The sequence below is a fragment of the Mastacembelus armatus genome, chromosome 21, assembly GCF_900324485.2.
Source record: "Mastacembelus armatus chromosome 21, fMasArm1.2, whole genome shotgun sequence".
NCBI classification, from domain to species: Eukaryota; Metazoa; Chordata; class Actinopteri; order Synbranchiformes; family Mastacembelidae; genus Mastacembelus; species Mastacembelus armatus.
The window spans coordinates 18232064-18254118 of NC_046653.1; the positions used below are offsets into that span (position 1 = coordinate 18232064).

Sequence of the window (22055 nt, forward strand, 5' to 3'; positions counted from 1 at the left end):
ATGCAATCAGGTATAGAGGAGAGCTGTAGCAGTAGTAACAATACTTTAGGCAGTGGTGGAAGAAGTACTCAGATCCTTAAGTAAATGTACAAATACCAGAGTTTCAAAATACCCCATTATAAATCCTGCATGTAAAATACTACTTAGGAAAATTACAGAAATGTTAGTTAAATGTCCTCGAAGTGTCAAAAGTAAAAATATTTGTTCTGCAGTAGAATATCGCCTGTGACTGACATACAGTGTTTGCATGTCTGACATCATTAGACTCTTAACACTGGCACATCAATGTGTAAGTATCATTTTATTGTTGTAGCTGCTTGAGGTGATAGTGTGAAGTACTTTGTGTTCACCCATCCAACAGGGGTCAGGCCCTTCTCACTGTCAGTGTGTCTGAAGGATCTTGAGATAATTACTGAGGGAGCAAAGAAAAAACAAAGCTCTGCTGCACAGATCTGTTTTCATTTGTTGGATATTTATTTGATTGTTTTCATTTAATATTGGCTGACAGTATAATGTCACTGGCCTTCAAACACATTTATTACATGAAAGCTGAAATATTAAGAGGGCAAGTGTCTCTTTTGTGAAACTGATCGCAAGTCATAAACATTTGTTTGCTCCAAGTAGACCGATTTTTTTTTGTAAGGGGTCACAACTGTTTCATCTTTAGCAATGTGTTGTATTTTCTAAAAAATCAATATGTTTTTATGTAAAATATGAAAAGGTAACACATTACCACCATCACTGCTTAACTGTAACAGTGTTTATGCTTTTATCACTGTCCTCTCTCATGTTGGAGACTGACTCTCATCAGCACACACTCTTGAGTTGTAATAGAATTACAGTAAATGTTTCAGCAGTCAGTGATTATCTCCATCTCCTCTTACATGGAAGTGAACAAATCCAGAGTTTGAAGGGCATTAACCAGGCAGCATGTGTCAGAAGGTTATAAATGGTATCGATCTGTTATTGCGGGAACTTCCTGCAAACATTTGAAAGCTCAGCATGTAGCTGTTCTTGAATGGTCGTTCGAGAAGGTCAACAGATGCAGGGAAAGCCTGATTGGTATTCTAACACACTCAGCTGTAAAGACAGGACTGGACTTTGAAGAATTTGACCAATGTCCTGACAGTGACCACAGGGTCAGGAGTTTCCATGGTGACTCTAACAGAGAGTAGGACTCTCATTGATTTACACTGGACCTTCGTGATGAATCCAAACTGCCATCAAGCTGAGACAACCTGCTTGCACAGGATATTCACACAATCTGTGATTAGGAAAACCATCCATCCATCATCTATACCCACTTATTCCTTAACCAGGGTCACAGGGATCAGCTGGAGCCTATCCCAGCTCTCTTTGGGGTGGAAGGCACGGGTACACCCTGGACAGGTCACCAGTCCATCACAGGGCCACTTATAGACACACAAAGACAAACAACCACACCCACTCACACTCACTCCTATGGTGTGGTCTCCTTCTTGCTGTGAGGCAACAGTGCTAACCACTCAGCCACCATGCTGCCGTGATTAGGAAAACATTTTATTTAATGTGCTGAAGTTCTTGTTAACGGTCATTTGCTCTGCAGTATCCATAGGAATAAAATCAATACACTAAATTATATCTCCACTGGAAATGAGCACAGGGTTAAGACAAGTGCAAATCAATCACCTACAAATCATTCTTTGCCCTCTGTTTGAGTCCATTGATCGATTCTGGCTACCTCATCAGAAATATGTTTACAAACGAGCAAAACAACCACTGGTCCTGAGCGTTCTCCGGATAGATTTTGTCAAAGAACGTTCTGTATTTTGAGTTATTCACCCAATTTAAATTATGATATAAAGCTTCTAGCTGATAATGCAGAATCACTGCAAGGGGAAAATTAGGTTCCCTTACAGATCCTTGTTAATCTGATCAGGAGCTACCACAGCATACACACTGCACTGGGATAATCCTTAAAAGGCATTTGAGTGATGCTGGATAGCTGCATTGCACACCAGTGTGTTAACTGATTAATGTGTGAGATCCAAATGATTATTTCCCCCTTAGATTTATGTTCAACACAATCAATGTAGCATCAGTTATTCAGACAACCGCAGCCCTGTGTGTGTTCCAGTCGGTGGCGTTTTCCAAGCATGTGTGCTTTCGTTTGTGTGCAAATGTCTGAGTGTATACATGAGTGCATGTGAGCTATGTGTCATCCTGTCTGTCATTACAAACACTGGGTTATGGAACAGTATAGTCTAAGTATCTCTGGGTCTGTGGTCATCTGTAGGAAGGAAATCTGGTTTTCTAGCTACTGGTTTATTCCACGTATTTTATTCCATTAAATAAACACATGTGACTTGATGCAGTATCTTCCCCATGGTTTTATGGGAGATCGTGGCTGGTGGTCCACTGTTGTATAACTATTAATCACGGTGTCTGTTCACGCCACAGCACCCTCCAGTGGGCCCGTTGAAATGTGTACATTCATCATACATGCTTGTCTTTTAACTTGCTGAATTTTCCTCAGTTTTCTTGAATAATTAACAGCAGACCCTTGTGCTTGTAAATGATGGGGTGTCACTTTGCCTCAACTGGGATACTTTCTTCATTAAGAATACATACTAAATATTATAAATTAATATTATGTGCATTTACAAATGCATGCACAATAACTAACTGTAATGTCCATTTAAACTGTCTCCCTACAGCGTTGATACAATGCTGAATCCAGGCAGCAAATTATGAGGGAAAAAAATACTTCTTAAAAAAAACTGGTTTGATTAATAAAAGAGACCACAGATTTTTTTGCAAATTGTCAGAGAAACTATCATTTTTTCAATTAGCCTATATCAGCATTAACTTCTGTTTTGTTAGAGCTCAGTAATCTCTACCGCCCTTATATCCCTTCCGGGTTCAAAAGGGGCATAGTCACTTCACGTACTGTATATGTACACATATTTTGTATAGTTTCAAATATTAATAAAATATTAGTATGCGATATATTAAGGTGCTAAGGGATCACTGGAACATCCTCCATAAAGTTTATGGACCACACACATGCAAGTATTCACAAAGTTGATGTTCACAGAACTCACTTGTAGACTAGAAAACATGAAAGGCCTTTTATTTAAAATTGTTTTCTAAATGGGATCAAATGATTCCTGCTGTAAAAATTACTGAAGCATTTGTGTCAGGATGCAGTGCTGTGGATTGGCACTAGTTTAGTCACATGCAACATATTCGGCCTCCACATTCTTCATCCATTATGGAGAATGTTGTTACTGAGTCAGTAGAGACTCCCTTGTCTCCCCTCTGTCCATTGTTCTTCTTTCTGTTCTTTGCTTTTATTCTCCCCTCTAATTGCTTTTCTGACCTCTGATTGTCCTCCACTCTTTATTGTCAGCATCAAATTGTATTTGTTCATCGAGGTTATACACACTGATGCCTTTCTGCAGGAGAAGAAAGCACATGAACTGTCCAGAGCACAGAACCACCACAGGGCACACACATGCTCGATTCAACAGTTTTCTAAAAACTCGGAGCATATGCCAGCAGCACCTTTTTATTAGCGGCAGATAAAAACACAGATGTACATATGGTTTTAAAAGGAGCTATGTGGATAATTGTAAAATAGAGAATATGACTTTTTAGACCAGGCATTAATGCTCAGGGTGGGTAAGTCCCACATGACCTCTGACCTCTCCTCTGTGTTGGTGTTTGCTCTGATTTGAAAAGGAATGTTTGTCCCTTGTGTATGCTTCTTTCTGTGTTAGCAGCACCACATGTCACCCATACACATCCACCAATACTCACTGTAAACACACCAGCAGGCTGCTTTATTTAAATGTGCCAGAGCTGAAACAACACAAAATTCACCTGCATCTTTTGTATTTTATTGAACATTAACCACTTTTGGACATTATTGATGGATTATATCAATTGAAAGCTCATTGGGTGAACAAATAGAAATTCACCTGGCACTCCAGAAAACTGTGACAGGCAGTTTAATCTAATATCTCGTGTTTTATAGTGACTGATTAGTCAGTTAATAAAAGAAATAATCAAAAGGTTAATTGCAGCCCTTGACCATAAAGTCTATGTGGTCCCCAGTCATCCAAACTATTATGAGTATGCTTTATCAGGTTGAGTTGCCATATGTGTGTTTATGTCTGTACCTGTATGTACAAAGGAGATACATATGGAAACACGCGTACAGAAAAATAAACACTGATGGTGTCAGAAAAGTGATGAATCAATGTAATAGTATTCTGAGAATGCAGTTTGTGGTGTTATAATGGATGTGCATGTAATTTTCTTTTCTCTCAGTGTACATTAGTGCATAGACTTTGTGTGTTTGTGTGATCAAGGTATTTAAGTGATACAGTTTTATAAGGTGTGGATCCAGTCTAGTTCGAGATAGAATTTTAATGGGACATTTCTAAAACTTGTATATTTTTTTTTTCTCTCATCGTGTTCAGCGTTATCCAGTTTTGGATCAAGGCCCAAAGTTTTTCTTGTGGCTGAGATACTTGATTCTGAGCTACATGGGCCAGTTCTCTCTAGTGGCTCAAATCCCTTCTTGGCTTCCCAGACACATTCCTTGTCCAGGTGCTGTGTATTTTCTTTTTCATTGTGCATGAGCACCCCATGTAAACTCTTCAAGGCCAAAATTATTCATTATTCAAACACACAATAAAAAGTTTCATCTGTCTGGTAAACCAGCCCAAGACTTCATTTTTAAGATATCCTACCTTAACCTTCAGCTCTGTCCATTTAATCACTGTTCAGAAGAAAAATGAAATATGTCACTTAAAGGAAAAAACAATTTCACATAATAATACATAATAATAAATATTTTTTTAATGCTAAAGGCCACAGGCCATACTCCATTCACTCTCACAGCTAACTCTTTATGGTGGTATAGTCTATGATACCAGTTTTTAATAAGGGAAAAGAGGCGACATTTTATGGACAGTTCATCTTCCAAGACAGAATAAATAAACTGTAATATCTACACTTTTTAAAAGTTCAAAGGTCAACTTGTAGGAGGTCCATGTGGCCACACATGAGTCCCTTGTACCATATAAGGAACATGCTTGCATGTCTATTTATGTGTGGTCTAAAGTTTGCATATGTACTGGGTGTGTTTTGCAGAGGCACAACTACACATTGTTAAAAATACAGGTTTTATACTAAGGTGTCCTTAGTTGTGTTAGGAATGTGTAATGTGTTAAGTCTCTGCAGTAGAGACAGTAGGTTTACTAATGTTTTTGTAACTTTTGCAGCACTGTGATTTACCTCTGGATAAAGTGGTGGTGACCCTCTGTGAAGTCATGCCATAAAGGTGGTTTGGCTTTGGTGGTGAGGTTGCACTCCAGCTGAGAAGAGAACTCTTGTAAGTGTTTACAAAACCTGACAACTAGAAAGAGTTTCTGGCATAGACATAGGCACAGTTTGGTTTCCAGTGTCTTGTTTTATAATGGTACCTGACAAAGATTTCTACTCTCAAACTGATTTCATCTCATGCCTGTCTTGACATGCACTTAACCGATATAGCCTGAGGTGTTTGCGAAAAAAGACATGATTCATTGAACTTTGGCTTAAAAAATATGGAGTAAAATGTTTTAGAAAACAGAAAAGAAAAGAGGGTTATGTCATTTCATTTTGCTGCTGTTATAAAAATCCCATCATGTAAAGTTTGTTCTTTATTGTCAGTGGATCATTTCATACTTCATCCTTCAGTTGACACAAAATCAAAACAGATCACAGTAGCTACACACAAATCCAAGTATTATCACAGTTTTCTTTTATGCTGCCCTGTCAGAGCCCTGAGTTTGACATTTAATGATGGCAACAGTCTGCGTAGTGTTGAAGAACACACGGTAGTGCAGTGGGCTGCCTAATATATGGGCCATTAGGGACCTTGGACTGTATGCTACCTGTTCCCCTGGGCTGCCAAAAGTCCCAACATTTACAGTTGTCATACTGATTATTTCAAGGTGCTTTCAGTCACGAGCTGGACATTAAATGGTGCTTTTGTGTAAGCTGAGCACTGACTGACAGAAACCATGATGTGTGGGTTGGTGTCAGAGCATGAAATGCATGAAATAAATGGTTATATTGTCGGCATGTAGCATGTTTTTTGTCACATTGCCCTAAAGAAGAGGAGGGAGTGGCATTTGACTTGGATCAATCATTGTCGTCTTATTTTCATTGTTATAATAGTAAGATAGTGTGTCACACACATTTAACTTACGTACAACATGGTATTTTGTTTCTCTGATAGTCTTGTTTTGAGCGTGTACCAAATGCATTCATGTGTTTTAAGTAGTGACCACGCTCTCTTACAATTCTGGCTTGACTTGCCAATGATTGTCATGTAGGAGGCCTGGGAAACTGCAGAAGGCAACGCTGTCTTGTCCCCACATGCTGTACCCCAGCATGCTATCTGTTTGTCCCAGGTCAACACTGAGTCCTATGAGCATTCCACACATACTAACACCTCACTGCAGAAAACCCTACCCACAATGCCTTTCAGCGACCACTTGTGTTTATGGCCCAATACCTTATCATTTTTCCATTCTGTTAAAAATAGAGAATAACAGCAAACTGAGGCAATGAGAGGAAAGTCAGCATCATAATGACATATATGTCATATTTTATACATCTTGTTTTGTGCTTTGTGCTCTAACAGTGGGCATCCACCAAAAAGTCATTACAATTAATATGAAGCTATGCAATCACCTAATCACTAATAATTTATAGAGAAAACATCAGTAACAGCTATAGACTTTCATCATTGCTGGCAAAGATATTGTTAAAGGAATAGTTCAACCTTTAGGGCAAATATGCTCATATGCTTATCATAGAATAAACAAGATACAGTGTGTTAATTATTGAGGTGCCAGTGGGCAAATGTTGTTACTTTGTGATAGAGTCAGGGTGTCTATGTCCCCCTGCTTCCAGGTTTTATCCTAAGTTAAACTAATTGGTGGCTCACTCCAGCTTCATATTGAACATACAGACACTGAGTGTGGTATCGTGTTTCTCATCCAGACCTCAGCAGCAATTTGCCTGGTCTTCAAACCTAGTCCCAGTTAACACCAGTGTATCTCATCAGTATTTTCTTAGGCTAATGTTACAGTAATGCCAGAGTAAATGAGCTGACATCTCCAAAAACTGGATCTTTAAAGGTGCCAAAATGAAGTTTATCTCTAGCTTCCATGGTTGTTTAAATTTTATTTCTTAGTGAGAGAAGTTGCTGCTGGGCTGAGTAAACAAAAAAAATTATAGGCTGCAATTTTCAAGTATTTACAATAAACTACACATTTCCAGGGTCATTGATTACTGTTTTGTTGCTGTCCAGCACTTCTAGGTCACTGATCACTAGTTATCTGACTTGTCATACCTCCCAGAAAATAAATGGAAGGTGGAAGCTCCACCTTGCTCACTGCAACAGTGACCTCTGTGTACAGCAATATGGTTGGGGTTAGGGTGGGCTGTTATTCATAGCAGAATCGGTGGGATTCGTGCACAACATGACAGAAAGCGTTAGGGGGCTCCGCTCAGAGATGGAACATCGTCTTGTCTTTCAGTTCTCTATCGACAGAACAAAATGCTCAGGCAAAAAGATAATTAATCAGAATATTTGACTGGAAGAGCTAAAATCATCTCCCACCTGCACACAGTGTGCAAGAATTGGCACAATGCTACAAATACTGTTTCTCACACTCACACAACCATAACAAGTTGACTTGTGTGCAGTATGTGCTATGTACTCAACACACAAAGGAAATCAGTGAAGAGGGACAGACTAAAACACAATGTTTTCCAGACCTGAACTATGTACTTACCTTTTTATATGTGTATGTCCTACTGCACCTCACACCCTCTATAGCTGTAAATATGTTTTTCTGTCGCTCACCTGTTTCTCCTACTGCACACACCTAAAATCTGACCCGTAAATCAAACATGAAAGGTGTCTACAGACGGTCTGTCTCTCTCTGACATGTCTCACATTAGAGCACTATGTCTGTTTGCCAAGTTGTGGATGCAGATGTAAAAGTCGAGGGTCGAGGCAGTCATACCACAGTGTGATGAGGGAGTATGGGGTGTTCTGTACATATGTGTGACTGTAAAGTGTTTTAGATTATCCAGTCAGTGTGACTTTACATTCCTATAAATATTTCCTTCAAAAACAGGATCTGTGCACAAGGTCAGGGGTCACAACTTTGGAAATTTGCTTACTTACATTTTTATTTTCCTCCATGAGATGAGAAGAGGTGTTTTGGTAATTACAGAAACTCATATATGACACAAATGTGAATGTAAACACCTAGCATGGCTCTGCACCTACAACTCATCCTAACTTTGGGATGTTGTGCACATTTGTGGAACCTGGCTGTTCTTTTTTATATGTTATGAGTAAATTAAGAAAACAATAATGTGCAAAATCAGTTTAGGATTGCAAGTAGACATTTTCCATTTGAAAAGGGTAGGTTTTCCACCTTCATCCAAATTTTAGGCTAAGGTAGCAAGAACGTTCCATACTTTATGAATAAATATGAGATTGGTGTAAAGTCGTAGAACTATTCTTATAAATTGACTTGATCACTTGGTTCAATGGAACATCTGACAAATTTATTTCATTCTGTTTGTTTTCATGTCCTGTAAAATAGTTCATTTAGATTTTTTTCTACTAGTCCTGGAGAAAGAGAGCCTTTTGAGTCAGGCTCAACCGACCAAGCCACCTTAAACCTTGTAAACCGTGCACCCGTCTCCCTGTGCAGTGATGTCATCGTTCCCAGGTGAGAAACAGGAATGTTACAGCCTGTTGATTGAGGTAAAGCATTGTGGCTGGGTGCTGTGTATGTGTGTTTTTAACATGTGCAATGAGGAGACTTTGCCTCAGAGCCAGTGTATGTCTACAGTATATAAATAAATGTGGACTTTGCTGCAACACTGCTGTGTGAAGACCTGTCTAGGTGTAGGACAGCTGACAGCGGGGGAGAGCATTCACAGCAAACTTACAAACCAATATCAGCCCACAACATATTTATAGGGCACATATACATGTACAGTACAGTAGGGTGAATACATGACTGTAGCCAGCGGGACTGTGTTGCTAAGACTAATCCCCTGGGTAGACTGAAAGGAGACTGTGGTGTTTGGGGTCATAATGACTGGTCACTGTGTTTAGACCCAAAGCATGAGAGCCTTCAGTGCAAATACATTACACAGTTAGTTCCACATTAGGAGAAAATGTGTTTGAATGTGTGATCAAGTAGTTCATGTTGCCCTTAACCTAAATTCTACAGTGCTTGCACATTCTGAACATATGACAAATAGTTAACAAATATAAGATACAGTAAAGGTTATGGGATTTTGACCTTATTGGAATGCCTAATTTCTTAAACCCTACATTGTGCATGTGTTTCATGGGGTGGAGGTATGTGAGAGAGGGAGGTGGTGTTACAAGTCCTGGGAGCCCCATGGCCTGAGCAACATGGTTGTTTTCTTAAAAAACTGATTAACAAAACTCTTGCCTTGTTGGTGATGAGAGGGGCATTTTTGAAGTGGCGCAGGGGACTTTTAAACCCAATGATTTATGGCTAGACCTGTGGCAGGGGGAAACAACCAGGCAGTACCCACACTGAGTCTGGGCTGAAGGCTGCAGCAGTATGGTTGTTACAACCCAAAATGAAGAAACCAGGGTTAGGCAACTGTAGACCAAGAGTCGATCTTAACAAGCCAGGTATTATAAATAATTCTAAATTATTTTTTTGGAAACAATTCCATATGTGTTCACTTAGATTGGAAACATTTTTCAATTTCTCAGATGTAATAATAGACAACACAACTAAAGCCTACACTCATGCCAGGAGCCAGGTGAGGCTGTACTACACCTACATGCTAATGTCAGCATGTTAAGATGCTCATAGCCTCCTGAGACCCAGAAGAAAAATGGTTTTAATATTCTGATTGTTTAAAATAGAACTTAAGTCTTTGGGGTGTAAGAAACATGTTATGTGAAAGATGTCAATACTGTTATTTATTCTTTTGCAATAACAAGTCCCGCCTATTGACACCTCAACTTCAGTGACATCACTAGAACACCCAGGACACTGCAGGACATTAGGAGAGAACCAGATTGCAAGCATGGTGTTTTAAATAAAGGCCACATTGTCAAGTTCCCCACAGAGGACAAAAATGAATTGCCTTACCGTGTTGATCCTTGCTAATTAGAGCTAAAAACAAAGCACAGCTGAGGCTGTGGGAAATGTTATTAGTATCTGGATTCGCAATGCAATCTATATTTATTGAAATATTTTACATTGGACCAAAGTGGTGGCTCTACCAATGCAGTGATAATTCCTAGACTTGGGTGGCCACAAATTATGAGACGTCTTGGTGTACTGTCATGCCATATACACATGATTTGTGTAGTATAACAATTATTCCTGGCATAGTTTGGATTTTTTGGTTTACTGCACTCCGTTGTTCAAAGTGTTAGTTCAGTGTGATCTACAGGGTCAGAGAAATAAGGTCAAGGTTTACTATTCTTGGGCGCTAGGGCAAAAGTTCAAAATAGTAAAAGTCTAAAAAGAAAGAAGCTGATCACACACTTGCTGAAAAGCATTGTGGGTATAACCCCTGATTTACTTCTTCCATTGAAAGAATCCCCCAGCAGCTGAATGTCCCTGGGTGACGTCATGAAGAGGTAAATATTAACTTAGTGTGAGATCAGAATCTGGCAAGAGGAACATAATATTTCCAGACTATGCTTAAGTAATTATGCATAATAGGAGCCCTTTTTTCTTTGGTGACATAGTAGGAAGTATAAAACCTTTCATTTCCAACAGATGGATTAATAGATCACAGATATTTCTGGGTGCCTTCTCACAGATCTAAATTCCACAGCTCTGTGTCCCTATGAATGAGGTGACATGGACACTTTCAGATGTTTACTCCTGTTTGCACTGCAAATTCTGAGATTGCCTCATGGTGATGAGGGAGGGAGTAAGGAATGTGCATGTCTTACAACCTCAGGTTCCGTAAACTCATTGGAAAATGTGATGGCGCTATGGGACACCAAGTCTTAGACTGAATAACAGGTCCTTAACAGTGAGTCACTCTGGTGATGGGCTGATTGTCTCTGCTTTAAGACTGTAAAATGTAAAGTCACAGCAGGTCAAATATTTAAAAATGCATCTACAGTTACCATGATGCAGTGAAACACAGGTAGTGGGCAGTGGGTATTCACAACACACAAGCATTTTCAACACTTCAGCACATTTTTCCCTTTTGACATACATATTGTGTCTCCTGTCTAAATGCAATTTTGTCCTCCATCTATTTGTTTGGAGCATTATTAAGCAGTGTATATAGTATGACCAAATGGGTGGTGGTTGTCCAGCCTCAGTGGAGCTCCCTGAGAATGCTTACACAAAAACACAATTACTTAGCGTAACCCTCAGGGGCCCTGGACAATGTCATGCATAATACGCATCATAAACTTCCTCAGGGCACAGAAGAGGTATGCCAGCTGGTGGGGGAACAGAGCCACTCTCGCTTATATACTGCATGCAATGTAATTTGGCTAAGAGCATGCAACATATATGGAAGATCATATGTGGGTGTGTTTGTGTGCCAGGAAGTAATTACACCATGTTCATCACTGTGTGCGTCACACATGCCCCTCAACCCCTTTGCTTTTATCCACATCCAGAACACAGACACGAGCAACATGATATCAAGATTCACATTTATTAGGAATTTGTGGTAAATTTAAGTCTGTTGCCAAAGGCTCGACTATGTTCACCAGCTCTCTGCTGACTGCTTAATTTGTCTGCCTGCTTTTTGGTGCTAGGCAGCTATTATGCAACTGGTTTATCAGAGTTATTTTCCTAGAGCCATCAGAGATCTCTGACTTAACTGGAAATGAAGCTAATGAGAGCAGTGAGACTGAACCACAACAGTAACGTTATGTGCAGTAAAACAATTATTTTAAAGATTGTAAAAAGTTTAGTAGCATTAAGGGAAACTGCAAAATGGTGTGATAATTATTTAAAGGTCCCCAACTATGTGTGACTTCTTTCACATAACAATCATTTCTTCCATGTTTAACATCAAAATATTGATTAGTGCAGCTTTAACTCTAAATCAAGGACCTCATCTGGTATAGAACACAAGTAATGCTGAGTCAGTCTCAAGTGTGTATTTATGGGAATAACAGTACACAGGCAGCAGCAGCATAAAGTACAACAGGTGCAGGCCGAACGGTGAGAAGCAGTTGTGAGACCCATTGAGGCTTCATTATTGGAACAGGAAGAGAACTGAAGCACAAGGGCAAACACACACAACTCATTACCCCCGGGCTATCGTGTACCTTTCACACCGCAACTCAAAGTGTCTGCCTGTGTCTGTGTATGTGTATTTGTATGTGTATGTGTATGGTGTATTTATTGCATTTGTATGAGTCTTGTGTTTGAGTGGGTGCGTGGAGAACAATTACAAGTTATACTGCTTAGAGACAAAAAAAACTACATTTAAGTATTTGAACTAAGATGATGGCTTTAAAGTGACTGCCTCATTAATGATGGATGACCTCATTAGAACATTTTGACACAAATACAATAAAAGACATCATTATCAGATTAATTTCTTTTGTACTGTGTTACATACTCTAAGCATACGATGCTTAGAGAGCATCATCACAAAAGACAGACAGTCTTCAGCTTCCAAATCAGACCAGGACCAGTGAGCTGACTAAGATGACACTGGGCTGCTGAAGATGCAACAGGCCATCCAACCTTTTACACCACCGTGTCACTTTGGAACAGCACGTACTATCCCTCATACACACACACAGTAAGCCACCCTCAAACTGGATTCACTGCTGGTCTCCGTTCTGTATCTAAAATCACAAGAGCAAAGGGTGCAGGAATTTACGCAAGGAAATAAAAGAAAAGGCAGCAGTCATAGCAGAGATACAGTACAGAGAGTCACATTGTATGTACATACTGTGTGTAGTTACATGGCTGGATATACCAGAGTTACTAAGTTGTTGTACTCTGGTGTTGAAACTGCCCTGGAAAGTATCTGTCATCACAGACCAACAAAGAACCACTGAGAAAAAGATTACTTTTAGTCTGTGGCTGTGACTGAAAAAACCCTCTAAATCGTCATCATGTTTTTTTTTTTTTAGCTTTTCGTGTTAACTAAAATTTTCACCCTGCTGCTATCACAGGTGTATAAGCAAGAATCTTATTTTCCTTCTGTTTGCAGAGAAGCACAAAAGTTAAACTTATACAGGCGAAAAAAATCTTCACATGGCTGAAAAAGAGATCTTTGTATGTTTTCAGTGTATTGTACACTGTACTATAAGTAGCATTGCCACCATAAAAAAAATACATTATTTATAAGTTAAGTTTTGTAATAAAATTTTATTTAAATAACATTACAGAAAAAAAAAAAAAATAGTATCAAAAAGCAAAACTCAGACCCCAAAAAATAAGCAATTTATGGCATATATTAGTTTAGTTTCTTATTCATAGTATGCATGCGTATATATTTCTAATTGTACAAGTGATGTAATGTTTTATATAATTGATTGCATGCAATAAACAAGACCTTCTAAATGGCTAATTATGATCCTGTGTATGTGTGTATGCATCACTTGGCAGTTTTTTCCCCAGGTGTGTGCCAGGATAGGTGATCCTAAATGACCAGCTCCAGTGTGCCAGGGGGCTCATACACAAGAATAATATATTACTCAGATATTTATTGCATTCACTGGCCAGTATATCACAACAGTAATGAGGGAAACATTCCTCTTTATCATTGTCATCCACTGTGGGCGCTCAGCAGGAGGATGTGAACATGTTTTGCCACTATAAATTATGGGATAACCTTTTGGGAGGTTATATTTATTCTCAGTCAAGTCCCCAAATCTTCATGCCTCCCCTTTCCCCCGCTCTTTTTCTCTCTCCCACCCACCCAAGTGGCTCCACCCTCCAGCAGATATAAGCTGTGTCCACAAGGTGTGCATCTGTTATGTGCACGTATCTCAGGGTTCCCTCTGTGCAGTCTCCTGGCATTCTCTCTGTTAGTCTGACTGCAGTGAATATTTCAGTATAAACAGCGACCCGCAAAGGTAAGCACTGTCCTGTTCTCTCTATATTCAGAGTATATCTAGTGTATCACGTACATTTGATAATAATTTCTATTAGCAATTTATCTGCAATTCACAAAAGCATTTGTACATCAGTATAAAAGTGATTTTATTGTTTTTAATGAATTTTTAGTGCACTCTTTGACTTCACTTTTCATTATTGTTCCCTTCTACACTGTTCACCCAGTAGTTGTAGTGGTTTGCTTTCATTGTTATAATTTAGCAGGAAAGCAAAGTGAAATTACATGATTCTGACTGGAATTGTTCATCACAGAGATTCATTACAACTTTGAAAATACCATCTTTAAACCTCTTTTGAAACGTGATGGTGAACTGTAGAAAGTTTCAACTGAAGATTTGATTTAAGTTCCTAACACATGAACTCCTTTACATATATCAAGATAAATACACTTTCTTAGATGTTTATCATTCTAGCCCAAAATCATTGGTGTGTGGCAGCGATCATGGTTCGGGACATCTGTGGGATCTGCTAAATGCGGCCTTTAACTATGGAGTTTGTATCATTTTTCTGTAGATCACCATCCTGCAGAGAAGCAGACAGAACAGTGGTGTTTCTCGGACTAGAAAATGAACAGCATCCCTACTTAGCCTGCTTTCTTTAGGGTTTCAAAGAGCTGGAGTGTGTGCTGTATATCCCTCTGTGATAGAAAGTGTCCACTGAAAGTAAAGAGCGCCTGTGTGCATGCAGGAAGCTGAAGCCAAACTGTCGGATGCATGTGATGGGGCAAGAGCAGCAGTTTGGTGAGAAGAGACTGCAGAGTAAACACTGTCTTTGACTCTGAGCAGCTCTGTCTATCTGGCCTGATTTTCTTTGTAATGCTCTTCAGTTTGGTGAATGATTGATTTGTTACAATTTGCAATTTTTAGAACTTGGTTACATCAAGGATCACCTAGTGAGGGAGAGATGTGAGGGCAATGAAATATTCATGGTTTTTAGGCCTATTACCATGAGGCTACAGCTTATATGTGATTTGCATTAAATAGAAAATACAACACAAAATTTTTGTAGACAACCTGGGTTTACAGCAGGTCTGTTAGCTATCCACACATATATCCATACAATATCTGCCAGAAATATATGATAAAAATGCTTTTTTTTGGCATCTCACATTATTGGCACTTTCTTTGGATGCAGATCAGGTCTTGCACAAAAAGGGTAAACTTTTAAATGGAGAGTGTGTTTGTGTACCCATACAACATTGCATTCTCTTGAATGCACCATTCTGCAAACTTCAAGAATGTGCCGAACAAAGGTCCCAATGAAAGCCAACAATGATGGTAGGGTAAAAAGGAAGGCAAAGAAGTAAACACGTTGGTCATTTGGCTGCACAGCTGTGGCAATGTGTGTGTATGTGCATGGGTGCGTGCGTGCGTGCACGTGTGTGCACGTGTGTGGAACAGGGTTTGTTTAAACGAGGACATTTGCTGTGTGACTTGAAGATGTGTTAATTTTACAAGGTGTGCTTTGTGATAAAAGCTGCGTTTATGGAGCAGAGGAGCTGCAAATGTTTTACCCTTTCACTCAGAAACCACAATGTCAGTTGTGGATTGAGATGTTAACTGTTGGCTTAAGGATAAATTTATAACTGGTGGTTTGTCACTGAGATTTAAACACCTGTTTTTGGGTAGGCTGTCTGGTTCATTGATGCACAAAGAGAAACTTGAAGGAAGATTTGATTTGGTTAAATAACTAAATATTAATCTAAGTACCAAATGCCTTTGCAGTGCCGTCTTCATACACATTCCCACACAAACATATTATACAAACAAAATGTTCACATGAGAGCACTTAAATGCCGACAGTCAGTCTTAAATCTTTGACCAAAATCTAATCAGAACCTCCAAATTCTCATCACCACTGAACCTTTCTTTAGTTCTTTTCCCTGCTTGTTAGCAAGGTAGTGTAAAGAGACACACTTTCTAATTCTCTGACCTCCACTGCAGGCTGCATGGTCTCAGAGTGGCTCTGGGTCACTGCACTGGGATGTTTGCAAAAGGAGAAAAAGAAAAGACCCATGACAGCAATGAGACAAATGGAGGAAGAGCGTAGACAAGGAGGGAGAAGAGCCTGCAGAATAGACATGTCTCTGTTCACACAGGAAGAAAGGGAGACAGTGAGAGGAAAAGTTTCTTTATCTAAAAGCAGAGAGAATGGACAGATGTTTGAGTCATGGGGCAAGTGGACACAGAGCTAATATCTTGGAAGGAAGAGAGATTAAAAGTGCTTTTGAGAAAGAATGCACTACATTGCTTAGGTATGTGTATATTTGGCTGTCCTGTCCCATCAGCGTGTGTTTTATCAGTTTGTGTGTGTGTGCATTTGCTTACCTGCTTATATGCTCACACTGTGGAAACTCGTCCTGCCTTCTCGTTCCCTCTATGTAAATCACTGAACTTTAGAGGGACAACTCGTTTTAAGGATCATGATTCAGGCATGTAGTGCTTATGGATAAGGTTATGGTAAGTCCCAAGGAAATTAATGTAGTGACTATGAAGAATGGATAGAAATATGTCTGTGTCTGTGTGTGTGTGTGTGTGTGTGTGTGTGTGTGTGTGTGTGTGTGTGTGTGCATGAGTGATATAAATCCCGGACACCAGACGCAGGTGTGTTTCCATGACTGAGGACTCAGCCAGGAGTCACTTTCTTTTATTATCTCTTCTCCTCTTTCCATTGTGCATTGTTGGATGTTGACGTGCACAGTACAAATTACACCGATTTAAAAAGACATCAATAACATTTCCATTATTTACATTGTGTAGGGCTACAAAATATAACAGTTGTCTTATAGTGTTAATATTTTTGGCAGTAGCAATGTTGTGGCTGCAGCTGGTCGTCCCCTCTGTCTCCAGAGTAATAATCCCTCAGCCTTTCTTACAGAAATAGTTGAATTAATTCATTGATTTCTCCAAATTTTACTCTTGGATCTAAAGTGATGCTACACTCAAGAGCTCACCAATACACAGTTAGAACTTACACTGTAGCTTGACAATACAATACCCACCAAAATACTATTTTAATAGTACTCCTGATACTACACTTGTGTTGAGACCTTTTAAAGGCAAATCAACTTGCTTTAGTAACTTTCTTGTACATTAATATTTTTGTCTTCTTTCGTAATGAGCTAAAATTGAAAATGAATTCTTCTATTAAGTCTGAAGCTGTTTAATTCCTGTTGTAAATTTGTAAATTAACCTCAGTGCCCAAGGACGTGGGCATTCACTTCAGCATAATGCAGTTTTGATATTATTTTTATTCCCGTCACACTTGTTTGGGGAGCTGCACAGCTGCTGTGGTTTTAATGAGATTCTGGAGATGGCAGCTTGTATAAGCTGCAGTAGCCAACACCTCAGCCTCTGCTGCGTGAAGGTTGACTCAGCAAAAACAACAGCGTACAGACATATGAGGCCCACAAGTCCTCTCATGTTACACACCTGATGGACAATTTACTGTGTTTCGTTTCTGCAAAATGTCAAAAGATAGACATCTGGAAGTAGTCGGGTAAGCAGGGGCACACACGTACGAGTTCATACACACGACACACAGACATACAATGTAGACTACTTTGAGGTTTGCTTATTTATGAGACTGTCTGGGCCAGGCAGGACATGCTGAGAGCTCAGTGGTGTGTGACCAGCTACACATTAGTCTGGCAGCAGATGTGTAAAAATTAGGGTCCAAACCACAGATATTTGTACCTCTTTACTGACTAATAGTTAGCATGCTGAGTCAGAATTGAGCGACAGAAGTGATGGAGATGGGATTCTTTCATAGTGATGGGGATTAATTGACTGTCAGTTCTCAAGTTTTGTCCAGAGGTGTTGAAAAATCTTGACAAATATTAGATGGATTGTTACAAAGATTTGTACAAATATTTTATAGACCCCAGAGGATCCACACACTGTGGTGATCCCTATTCATTCAGTGTCACCATGTCACCATTTATGGTTTGTAAGGTCTCACAACCACTGCAATGGATTGCCATGAAATATGATAGACACATTCATGTCCCTCTCAGAAATTCAAATGACTTTGGTGATTCTTTAAATTTTTATGTAACATCATCATAAATTCAAATTTTATTTTTGTCCGATATTTTGCATGGCTAAATAATATTGACTAAATACCTAAACAATACCCTCAGCATTATCTGTACTGTGTGTTTAGTAACCAAATGTCACTAAATTGAGATGGTAAATAGTTTACCAGGTAACCATCAGCATGTTAGCACTGTCATCATGAGCACGAGCATGAGCATTGACATTAGCTTTTACTCAAACTGCTGCCTCACAGAACTAGATTATAAAAACTAAATCAATCATGAACGCACGGTTAAGGTATGGAACCATCATGGTTAGGTTAGGTTTAGGGACAAAATCAACTTGGTTGTTCAATTTAGGTATGGATTAAAATGTTATATAAAATGTTTTTCTCAAGGCTACAATAGCAAACATGGTTAAGGTTGATGCACAGTGATATGACACGGGCAAAAAACACATCTGACCCATCTATCCATCCCAACCTTCTCATAACATAGATTTTACAGTCAAACGTCCTCTTTTACCTGTGTCATAATTACTGTGAGGTCAACAACTAATAACGTAACCATCATTCATAATAAGAAGGACAGTTTTGTTGTGTACGTCTGTGTTTTTCTTTCTGTATACTTTATGTGTACGTGTGTCTTTTCCTGCCTCAACAACAAACCAGAATGAAAAGGGTGTGAACTGAATGGCACACTGGTGATAGCAGCATGAAAATTTTGAACACGGCTGCTGTTACAAATGATTGCTTGTCAGAACGTCACTGTTGAAGGAGCCAAATTGTTTTACACCAGTTTGTGAGAAATTAAACTAGACGTCTTACAAATGTGAGAAACAGATCAACACGCTACTCGTGCGTCACGACTTCTTACAGCTGTGGCTTCATGTCTGCCATCTGTATGAATACAAACAGAGGGATGACACTAGAAACTGAAAATAAACTCAAGAGGTATAGGAGACTTCTTTATAGTGACTTTGTTGTAACTACACCTCCTGTTTTTATGTTTACTCTAATAACAAGTTAAAATGTGGAAATTGCTGGTTAATGTTTATGTCAGAGTCTTAAAGTGACTCTGCTGTATGAATAAGTCATTAGGGAGGCAACGCGTGTGTAGAATAATGTGCACACCAGGTAAAGGCAGAAGGTGTTTCCATCATTCTGCGGTCACCATGACAACGTCATGGTGTTGCTATGTGACACCGAACAAACCCTCATTGTATGGTCCCTCTGATCTATAGTCGCAAGTTTTGCTGGAATATTTCCACTCCCTTAAAACACCTATTCATACACACACCCACACACACACATACGCAGCGAGGTTGACCTGGAGCTTTCCATAAACGTAGTAAAACTGTCAAATTTATTTTCTCAAACCACTTTACATGTATGGTTCTGTTTACATGTCACATCATATATCATATATTACAATTAACATGTCACTAAAGACCCAATCAGTATTACATTATACTGTGTTTTCATATCACATTTGAGGAAATAGAGTGAGCTTGATTTTGTCAATTCATTTTTCCAGGCAGAAAACTCTGAAGATTGTTGTATGTTGTGTTGTATATAAAACTTATTTATAAAATTTTGTCAGAAGTGCATTTAGAAGTGCATGATTTCCTCAGTCCCCTTTTAAGGTAATTATATTTGATATTAATTTGTAATATTTTTTTCACCTGTTGATATCCTCTTATATACTATAACTTTAATGGCAACTTTTTCTGGGTTGCCATTAAATGGTAGAAGAGTTTGCAACTTTTTTTACAAAATCCTAAAAAACCTGGGACTACTGTATTTCTTGTCTCTGAGAATTTGTTGGAAAATATGTGTCTGAATACTTTCACCTGACAAATGTTGCCAGATCAATGCACTCTATTGTCTAACCAGCCCCCACCACTCAGAGCTGTTTCATTTGTATCCTACATTGCATACTGCATAAGGACAGAACAGTGAGGAGAGAGAGATCAATACAATGATATGAAATGTTATAATACTCAGAAAGTAACATCTGACAATTCATTTATTTAGTTAAACTCAATGTGATTGTGTCACATTGACTCAAAGATCAATTCCCCCATATGTGTCTGCAGATCTCACAGATTCATAGAGTAAAATAAGATGTCAGGAATGGACCACAGCTTTTGCCCAGTAGGTAAAAATAGGTCCCAGTTCTTGTTGGGAAAACTTAGTGGTATTCCTCTGGACTCTCTGGCATGTCTGGCCTGTGTCTCTTCGGAAACTAGGTGGGCTTCCTTCAAAGACATCGGCACTGTCATGTCAAAATCACCGGTCATCTGAGAAAAAGTGAAAGCACGGAAAAGATCCAAAGAGCCGATGATGGAATGGACAGAAAGGATGTGGTCTAGGATGTAAATTAGAAAAACTACAGATGGCTGTCATCAAATTACAACTGGAATCGTGGCTTAACCTGAGGTGGGGGGTGTAGTGGGAGATGAATGGACTGAGACTGAGATGGAAATGATAGTTGGCAAACTACAGAATAAAACAACTAGACCAAGGAGCAGCTAAGAGCCATTATTCATGGGCTGTGGAGCCAAAGAAAACCCCTTCGTTATGCTCTGTTACTAACCATTTAAAGCAGAAGGCTTACGGGTCAAATAAATGGAAGTAAGACATAAACAGGTGGTCTGAACTGCTCAGCTGGACCGCAGCTCTGTTTTCCCAAAAATGCATTTGACTAGACATCTAAGTTCAGACCAAAAAAGACATCAGGCACCATCACATGAATGACGTGTTTTGAGGTTTGTGTGTGAATGTCTGTTGCGTTTTAGTCCTGAGAAACACCTGCAGACGATATTTTGTTATCTTTTCACTTTACTTTTTATGTCATTAACAAAGACTAACAAAGACTATTGGGATTTATTTTTGTGTCAGTACATGATTCATTCAATCATGGCAATAATACAGGAATGGTGAGAATGCTGTCATTAACACCAGCAGAAGTGGTGTTGGCTAGGAGGTGTCAGAAATTCTTCACACTTCACAAATAGAAAAAAGGCTTGAGTGTCAGGCAACGTATGTTCATACAAAGGCTCTCATTCTGACCTCTCACCACACATTTTCAGGGACAATTTAGGCTACATGCATTCTGTTCATGACGTACACTGTCCTACCTGTCCTTAGACAAATATATCAGTATACCTTGTAGCAATATGCACATTGTCATGGACTGCACTGTGCAGGGCGTCAGTGCTGACAACTCAGGTAGCAGAACTGTTCAAACATGGCTCCACCCGCCCCAGAAGCATTCAAGTGTTTGTGATCATAGTCACAGTTATGGATTTGTGACGTATTTGCTTGATGAAAAACTTGAACATCAGTGAGAAATTGAAAAGAATCATTTTGTTATGTGTAGTGTGTGTTCCCTCTTGTGGACTGATGCAGTAGGTGCAGTTTAACCCAGTTTAACATTGGTGGCCTTTTAGATTTAGGTTCTTGTTATTGTTGGACTTTTCCTTAATAGAAATATACAGAAATGCACAGTGAAAATCAAAATATATAAAATACTGAAAACTCCATTTTGTTGCTATTGTTGTTGATAATTGCTCATTGTTGTGTAGAAATGTACTGAATGAAATAACCGTGAAGGCAAATACCTAATTTATTCCTTAAAATATTAAGAGTTCTGTTTAATGTACATTGTTTTAAGTGGGTTTCCAGTAGGTTATGCGATTTGTGGTGATTTTATAAAAAAATGGAATAATGTCAGTCAATTGCAAAATACACTTGACTAGTCCAGTTATTTGCTTGATCTCTTCTGTTTATATTTATCAATGTGGAACATAATTGGGGAAAACATCTGTCTAT

The 22055-nt window shown here is 39.0% G+C and overlaps 1 protein-coding gene across 6 annotated transcripts in view; it reads left to right on the forward strand.

The window, feature by feature from the left end:
* col8a1a (collagen, type VIII, alpha 1a) overlaps positions 1-22055 on the forward strand; it is a 30068-nt gene that overhangs the window by 3547 nt on the left and 4466 nt on the right. Inside the window, exons 1-2 of one of the 6 annotated variants that reach the window (XM_026295535.1) lie at positions 4475-4596; positions 5274-5383. The exons of 2 other annotated variants lie outside the window; for them this stretch is intronic. The gene's annotated coding sequence lies outside the window, so the exon portion shown is untranslated. Of the gene's footprint in view, positions 1-4474; positions 4597-5196; positions 5384-14077; positions 14144-22055 lie in introns of those variants that run through there. 3 more of the 6 variants (XM_026295533.1, XM_026295534.1, XM_026295537.1) reach the window with 3 other exon arrangements.